Source organism: Zalophus californianus, chromosome X, assembly GCF_009762305.2.
Source record: "Zalophus californianus isolate mZalCal1 chromosome X, mZalCal1.pri.v2, whole genome shotgun sequence".
Taxonomy (NCBI): domain Eukaryota; kingdom Metazoa; phylum Chordata; class Mammalia; order Carnivora; family Otariidae; genus Zalophus; species Zalophus californianus.
The window spans coordinates 7,412,574-7,421,744 of NC_045612.1; the positions used below are offsets into that span (position 1 = coordinate 7,412,574).

The 9,171-nt window shown below is 39.5% G+C and overlaps 1 pseudogene; it reads right to left on the reverse strand.

The window, feature by feature from the left end:
* Window positions 1-7,771: 7,771 nt before the first annotated feature.
* Window positions 7,772-8,725, reverse strand: LOC113930539 (annotated as a pseudogene).
* Between the last annotated feature and the right edge of the window lie 446 nt (window positions 8,726-9,171).

Sequence of the window (9,171 nt, forward strand, 5' to 3'; positions counted from 1 at the left end):
GGGATGGGGTGACTGGGTGATGGGTATTAAGGAGGGCACATGTTGGGATGAGCACTGGGTGTTATACACAACTAATGAATCATTGAACACTACATCAAAAAAGAGTGATGTACTATATGTTGGCTAAATGAATATAATAAAAAAATTTTTTTAAAGAAACCTAAAAAAAAAAAAAAAAAGAAAAAAGAAACCAAACCCAATAACTTACTTATATCTCATTGGCCAGAACTATCACATGATAATCTCTACCTGGAAAGGAGAATGGGAAATATAATCTTTTTGCTGGTCGTGTTGCTATCCAAAATAAAATTACAACATAGTAAGGTTTCAGGTGTACAATATAGTGATTTAACAATTCTATACATTACTCGGTGCTCATCATGATAAGTGTACTCTTAATCCCCTTCATCTATTTCACCCACCCTCCCCTTTGGTAACCATCAGTTTGTTCTCTGTAGTTAAAAGTCTGTTTCTTTGCTTGCCTTGCTTTCTTTTTTTTACCCTTTGCTCCTTTGTTTTGTTTCTTAGATACCACGTGAGTGAAATCATATGGTATCTGTCTTTCTCTGACTTATTTCGCTTAGCATTATACCCTAGCTCCATCCATGTCACTGCAAATGGCAAGATTTCATTCTTTTTTATGACTGAATAATATTCCATTGTATACATATACCACATCTTCTTTATCCATTCGTCAATCGATGGGTACTTGAGCTGCTTCCATTATTTGGCTATCGTAAATAATGTTGCTATAAACACAGGGGTGCATGTATCCCTTTGAATTACTGTTTTTGTATATTCTTTCAATAAATACCCAGTAGTGTGATTGCTACCTATTTTTAACTTTTTGAGGAACCTCCATGTGGTTTTCCACAGTGACTGCACCAGTTCGCATTTCCACCAACAGTGCATAAGGATTCCTTTTTCTCTACATCCTCACCAAAACCTGTTGTTTCTTGTTGATTTTAGCCATTCCTACAGGTATGAGGGACTATCTCATTGTAGTCTTGATTTGCATTTCCCTTATGATAAGTGATGATGAACATCTTTTCAGACACATGATTATTTTTTAAACTTTTTATTTAAATTCAATTTAGCCAGGGTGCCTGGGTGGGTCAGTCAGTTAAGCGTCTGCCTTCGACTCATGTCATGATCCCAGGGTCCTGGGATCGAGTCATGTATTGGGCTCCCTGCTTAGCGGAGAGCCTGTTTCTCTCTCTCCCTCGGGTTCTCCCCCTGCTTGTGCTCGCTTTCTCTCTCCCTCTCTCACTCTCTCTCTCTCTGTCAAATAAGTAAATAAAATCTTTAAAAATAAACAAATTCAATTTAGTTAACATATACTGTATTATTAGCTTCAGGGGTAGAATTTAGTAATTCATCAGTTGCATATAACACCCAGTGCTCATCACATCAAGTGCCCTCCTTAAATCCCATCACCCAATTACCCCATCCCTCCACCCACCTCTCCTCCAGCAACTCTCAGTTTGTTTCCTAGAGTTAAGAGTCTCTTACGGTTTTTTAAAAAGCTTTTTCCAAAAACTGAGAACAGCTAGAAACTTCTTTAACATGATTAAGTCTCCACAGCAAAAACAATCAAAACCTCTCCTAATTACTGTTAACACATTAGGCACATGACCTTCAGGATATAAATATCTGATATTGCCTCTACATTCAACCTAGTACTGGAGGCCATGATCAATGAACACCCCCTAAAATTAAAAGGTATGTGATAAAGATATCACCACATATCAGATGGTGCAGGAAAAGTATGTTGAGAATAACAAAATTGGATAAACATCAAGGATTTATGTTCAAAGTATATCAAAGACAAAGTTCACTAACAAGGAATTAATATCCAAAAATTACAAAGTAATGATAGAATCAACATGAAAAAGACAAGAAATCCAAGAATGAGAAATGTTAATAACCAAAAAACAATTTTAAAGATAGAAAATCTGGATAGCTTCATCACTAGTAATCACAGAAGTAAAAGGAGACTGTGTTATCAATCAAATTTCTTTAAAAATTAAAAGTTGGATAATACTAAGTATTAGTTATTATTTCCTGGGTAAAAAAATTACCCCAGGGCACCTGGGTGGCTCAGTCATTAAGCGTCTGCCTTCGGCTCAGGTCATGATCCCAGGGTCCTGGGATCGAGTCCCATATCGGGCTCCCTGCTCGGCAGGAAGCCTGCTTCTCCCTCTCCCACACTCCCTGCTTGTGTTCCCTTTCTCGCTGTGTCTCTCTGTTAAAAAAATAAATAAAAAATCTTTTAAAAAAATTACCCCAAAGAGTAGTGGCTTAAAACACCAAAATCTATTGTCTCAGAGTTTCTACGGGTCAAGAACCTGGGGGTAGCTTAGCTGGGTCCTCTGGCCCTGGGTCTCTTACAAGGCTACATCATCTCAAGACTCATTTGGAAAGGACCAAATTCCCCGCCCACAAATGTGGCTGTTGATAGGATTCAGTTCCTTGTGGTTTGTTGCAGAGAGGGCTCATTTCCTCAAGAGATGTTCCTTGAGATGTGAGCCTTTTCACTGATTATCTCACAATATGCTTTCATCAGAATGAGAAAATGAGAGGGCAAGAGAGATTGTCAGCAAAAAAGTTATAGTAAGAGGAAAACTCATTATGTTAATAATTATTAACCTCCCACTACTTTTGCCACTTTCTATGGATTCTATTCATTAGAAGCAAGTCATTAGATATATCCTACACTCAAGGGTAGTGGATTACACAAAAGTGTGAACATCAAAAGGCTGGAGCCATATCAGAAGTTGCCTTCCATACCAAGTATTAGTGTGTAGGGAAACAGGTAATAATATAATTCTATTGGGAAGTTAGATGGGTACATTTTGGAAAGCAATCTGGCAATAATTAGCAAAATTACTGCTTATATACTGAATATCCGTGTCCCTCTAAAATTCACATGTTGAAGCTCTAATCCCCAGTGTGATAGTATTTGGAGGTGGGGCTTTTGGAAGGTTATTGGGGTTAGAAAAGGTCATGAGAATGGGGCCTAATAATGTAATTAATGTCCTATTTAAAAAAAGAGGAGATAGCTCTTTCTTTCTCACCCATCAAGGAAGGCCATGTAAGGACATAAGAAGAGGGTCTTAATCAAGAACCCAACCATGCTAGCATCTTAATCTTGGACTTCCAGCTTCCAAAACTGTGAGAAATAAATGTTTTTTGTTTAAGCCAGCTAGTCTATGGTATTCTGTTATAGTAGCCCAAATGGACTAAGAATTATATGTATCTAAGACCTAGAAATTCTATCCTTGAGTGTATATCCCAGAGAAATATATGCAGAAGTCCATAAGGGAACATGATTGAGGATGTTAATCACAGCATTGTTTGTAGGAATGGAGTGGAGAGCCAACACAGGTGTTCCTCAAAAGGGGAAATAATGGACAAGCAAAACTTGGTGCATAAATGCTAATGGAATCTGATGCATTAGAAGCAATGAGCTAAAGATACATATAGCCACATAAGTCGAACTTAAAAAGCATAGTGTTGAGTGTATAAGTTAAGAAACAAGATCTATGGCACAATACTATGCATTCAAACACCACATATTTAAGAAGGCCACATATTTCACAAGAGTACAAACACACGCAAGGACATAATTCAAACACATCAGAGTAGATGCCTAATAGCGGGAAGGAAATGAGTGTTGGAATCTAGGAAGAAGAAAAACATAAAATATAAAGATAAAATATAAATAAAATGTAAGAGAAAGAACCTTGCAAAACTCAATGACAATAACATGGTCAGAGTCCAAAAATAGAATAAAAGATAAAAGCAACCTTCATGGGTGGGCAGTTAATTCTAATCCCTGCCTGTAAGTCACAGAGCTGGCAGAAAATAATCTAATCAAATCAGCAGCCTCTAATGCCAAATGCTATAGGTAGAGAGCTTATTCATGGGAGCTTTTTGTTAGTCTGTAAGATGAGTCATATTTTCACTGATATTTAAACTCAGCCATATTGCTCTTGGAGGGATTTTAGGTAAAATATCCCAAACACTAGCTAACTAAGGGAGGGACACAGCAAAATAAACCGCTGAGTAGGGGTGGCCTCAGAGAACAGATTGCAGGAAAGATTCTTTCTCTACTATGTGCACTACCACAATTGAACATGGGGATATGAGGAACAGTGGTAGTTCAGTTTAGGAAAACTCTTTGGCGGATGTTAAAGAAAAGCCTCCTTTCTCTAACCAAACCATTTTTGCCTCCGTATCATTTCCCCTCCCATCCAGAGGTGTCAGGAATGATACTTTGAAATGTCAGAGCCACATTTTGGCCTCCCCAGCAACCTCCCCAACACAGAGTGGTGTCATAAGTAGTGCTTCATGATGTCTGAGCCCCACCTTAGCCACCATTGGCTGGAGGAGAGCCTAGCTGACCAATCAAAGCTGGAGGGTATGGACCTTCACTGTCCTGGGAAGAGTTATATGCAGTAGAATAGTTAGGAGGCCTGGGACAGACCACTGGGAAGCTTCAATATGTCTAAGGTAACCAGGAAACTACCACAGCCCAATCAGGATATGGAGCAACCAACCTCAAGTTTGGAAGAGAGGAAAAAATGAAGACTCCCTATCAACCCAGGTCCAGAGGTGGTGGCAAGGTGAGATGACCCTACCCAAGCTACTCTTTCCTTCATTGATTTCCCCTCCCCCAAGAATCTTAACCTTTGCTCACCTGGCACAAATTCCTTCCTTAGCCCTGACATCTTCTCATGATGCCCCCTTTTCTATCAATATCCCATCTTCTTCCCCTAAGCCAATGCCCTTTTGGCCTCACTCTGTTGTTGTTCCAGGTACTGAAGACAACCCTGAAGCTAAAAAGTCCCCTCCACAGGAGTTTGAGTAAAAAAGTCTCAGAAAAAAACTGTAAGAAAGCCTAAAAAAGCTAGAAGAACACCACTTATTGGTCACTATCACAGACTGAATGAGACACTGAGGCAAAATGAGCCAGAGCAAGCCCAAGAGAAGGTGGAGAAGTCTACCACATCAAATGATGACCAGGGCGGCCAATAACTCCAGAGCGAGGCCAGAGACTTCAGTAATATCTGCTAAGTCTCCAGAGGTCTGGTGGCTGAGAAATGGACAATCGTGTAGACGCTGAATTTTACAGCATCAGGTTACATTGATGGCACCAGAAATAAAGCCAACCTGTTGTGGTAATTCGTGTGGGTGTCTATGAGTTCTCTCATGGTGGGATCAGGGAGGAAAGGGAAGAGGCAGTAGTACAAAAAGGAAGCAACATCGGGTAGTGTAGGGTTGGGGGCCAGACCGGGCCAGACTGGCAGAATCACAGTTAATCAGATCGTGGGGACAAAGACTGGGTCAGGACCGAGCACTGAAGACAAATTTCCTCCTTAACACTTGACCTAATGGGCAAGATGAGAAAGGGCTTGGTGTTTCTGCCTTTGGGAGATGGGGGCGGCAGGGAAGAATGACGTCAAAGTGTAGATTGTCAGAGCCTATATGGGGTGAGGTGTGTGGGTGGCAGTACCATCCCCAAAGCTGAACAAGAAATAAGTTCCAGGCCACCAACCCCAGGGTGGTGTTTGTTACATTTTACCCTATAATGTCAACAACTAAAAGTCCTCAGAAGAGCCAAAATTCTCACCCTAATGAAAGTTACTAAAAGCACCCTAAAGATGAAAATAATGATGATTGGAAGCCACAAACCCAACACTGATTAGCCCACTTTCTTAAGAAATTTAGGGTGGAGCAGTGACCTTTCAAGGGCAGGGCAATGGGAACAGTCTGCCTTCAGTGCAGGCAATAAAGGAGAGCATTGTCTACAGAGAATTCTAAATGTATTTGGAGGGGAGACGATCTTTTATTTTTGTTCTCTCAAAGTTGTGTTTTTTTTTTTTCCTGAAGAGACTATCACTGTAAATGAGTTTATTGAAGTATAATTGACATATAATTGCACATGCTTAAAGTGACAGCTTGAGGAAGTTGGTCCTATGCATACACCATTAAATCATCACAACTTTAAGAGAGAACATATCCATCACCCCCAAGTTTCCTCCTGCCCCTTGGTAGTTGCTCCCTCCTCCTATCTCTCCCTGTACCCCCATCTTACCTTGCCACCTCCTCTGGACCTGGTTACAAAATGTAAACCATATTCATTTTTATCCAGCTTCTTTCACTCAGTATAATTACTGTGAGAACAATCAATGTTCTTGCATACATCAATATTACATTTTTAGGTTATGAATGTTTTGTTGATAATTTAGTAGCATTTATTTTATTTTTTTACAGATTTTTTATTTATTCACTTGAGATACAGGAGAGAGCATGAGCAGGGGGAGAGCAGAGGGATGAGGAGAAGCAGGTTCCCTGCTGAGCCAGGAGCCCGATGTGGGGCTCGATCCCTGACCTGAGTCGAAGGCAGACGCTTAACCATCTGAGCCACCCAGGGACCCCGAGAATTTAGTAGGATTTAAAGGATGCTCCAAAGTTGCTTTAGTTTCATTTTTTTTTTAATTTTGAGGTTATAAATTTACATGCAGTTGCAAGAAATAGAAATATGCCTTCTACCCTTAACCTTGTCCCCCCCCGTCAGTGGTAACATCTTGCCTGTGTATAGTATAATATCAAAATCAGGAAGGTAAGATTGCTATGATCTATTTACCTTATTCAGATTTCACCAGTTATACATGCACGTGTGTGTGTGTTTAGTTCTGTGCAATTTTATCACCTGTGTAGTTTCCTGTAACTACCACCCTAGTCAAGATACAGAAAAGTTCCATAATAAGGATTCCTTTTGCTATTCTTTTACAACCACAGCCATATCCTCCCTCATCCCTGGAAGCCAGTAATTTGCTCATCTCCATAATTTTGTCATTACAAGAATGTTACATAAATAGAATCATTCAGTATGTAACTTTTTGTGATCGGCTTTTACATTCAGCATAAATCCCTTGAGATCCATTCAAGCTGTTGTATCAATGGGTTTTTTCCTTTATTGTTGGGTAATATTGCATAGTGTGAATGTACCAGAGTTTGTTAAACCACTCATTTATTGAAGGACATTTTGGTTTTGATTTCTGGAATTACAAATAAAGCTGCTACAATCATTCCTGGATAGGTTTATCTGTGATCTTAAAGTTTTCATTTCTCAGAGACAAATGTCCAAGAGCAACTGCTGGGTCATGTGGCAACGGCAAGCTTGGTTTTGTAAGAAACTACCATGCTTTTTTTCTCCCCCAGAGTGGCTATACCATTTTATATTCCCACCAGCAATCTCTGAATGATAGTTTCTCTGCATTCTCACCAGCATTTGGTGTTATCATTAAACAAAAAATTGTTAAGTCATTCTGGTGCCTGTATAGTGATATCTCATTGAAGTTTTCATTTGCAATTCACTAATGGTTAATGTTGAACATCTTTTTATAGTTCATTTGCTATCTGTATATCTTCACTGAAATTTCTATTCATGTCTGTAGCCCATTTTCTTTCTTGACACTTGCATGATCAAGCTTTAATGAATTTGAACACAAGGCACAGTTTCCAGGTGTACATAAATATATCTCCATTTTACAATTGTTTTTTGCTTCTTCTACTTCAATCTTTTTGGACAGTGATAAGAAAATCTTTAAACTTGTTATTTAAGCAACAAGAACTTCCTTAATAGGACTTTATGACTCTTTTTTAAGAGCTGATCATCTGAATTTCTAGGACTTCTTACAGTAAACATTTTGTTTATATTTCCTTTCTACCCACCTACCACTAGCTGGTTGTTGCAAGTTGTCTATAGATAAATAATGCTTTTAATTTCTGTATCAACAACAGATCCTCTTTGTCGGTTTCTCCAAGGTAGTATTTTCTTCCTCTAGTATATTATTACAGTTCCTTTTGGTTTTTATTTTTCCCCCAATGAAATAAATATGGGTGCTCAATGCATCCCCTAATTATAAAATGCTGGATTGGGATTCCTATCCTTGACATTTATGATGCTCTATCAGGGACTTCTTATGTATGCATTTTCACTCCTACTACAAAGGCACAGGTCTGCTTTGTGACAGAGAGCTATCTGTCACTCCATCCATCTTTGGTCCTGCAAATGTCCTTTTGGGTATTGCAACAGAGTCCAGTCTTTGCAGAATACAACACAACATGTGAATCTCAACAGCACTTTTAGTCTATATTGTTAAAGTGGGTGACATTGAAATCCTGACCCTCCCAGTCATAGATCCACTTGATATTTTCAAATTTAAAGTCATATAAGACTAGAGAAAATTCTACATCCATACTGTATTGAGGTTTCTGGGGAATTTTCATCTATGTTCATCGGTTCATCAATAAACTCTGGCCTCTCCATTCCTTGGCCAATCAGAAAGACCATCATACAACAGGCCTAATGATAAAGGAATCTCTGGTCAATCACTGCAAACTGAAATAACTAAAAAGGTTCTTGGAGTTTCGTTCTGTCTCTCCTCACTCAGGCTCTGGTCTATTAGCTGTACTCGAGCAGAGAGAAAAGTCCACTGAAAATTAATCATTCTGTTGGCTACACCCACTTTACAGAAGTTTCTGAAATTATATGTGCCAACATACCTCTGAGCCACATAATTCATGGTTACAATATCTAAATCAGCGTAAAGGAAAAAAAATAGCAGTAAGTCTTCTCAAGACAGCTGAACCTAGTACTGAAACTGGGTTCAACAGAAGCCCAGGTCAGTATATGGATGTCTGTAGGGAACACCTGATGGAAAATGCAGCTACGATGGATTCTTTAGCAACACTGTGGACTTATATTTTTATGTAGTGTTCCATGATTCATTGTTTGCATATAACACCCAGTGCTCCATGCAATATGTGCCCTCCTTAATACCCATCACTGGGCTAACCCATCTCCCCAACCCCTCCCCTCTAAAACCCTCAGTTTGTTTCTCAGAGTCCATAGTTTCTCATGGTTCATCTCCCCCTCCGATTTCCCCCCCTTCGTTGGCGTTCACCATAGCACATACCCTCCCCAATGTCTATCAGCCAGCTACCCCATCCCTCCCACCCCCCCACCACTCCAGCAACCCTCAGTTTGTTTCCTGAGATTAAGAATTCCTCATATCAGTGAGATCATGACACTTGTCTTTCTCTGATTGACTTATTTCACTTAGCATAATACCCTCTAGTTCCACCCACATCGTTGCA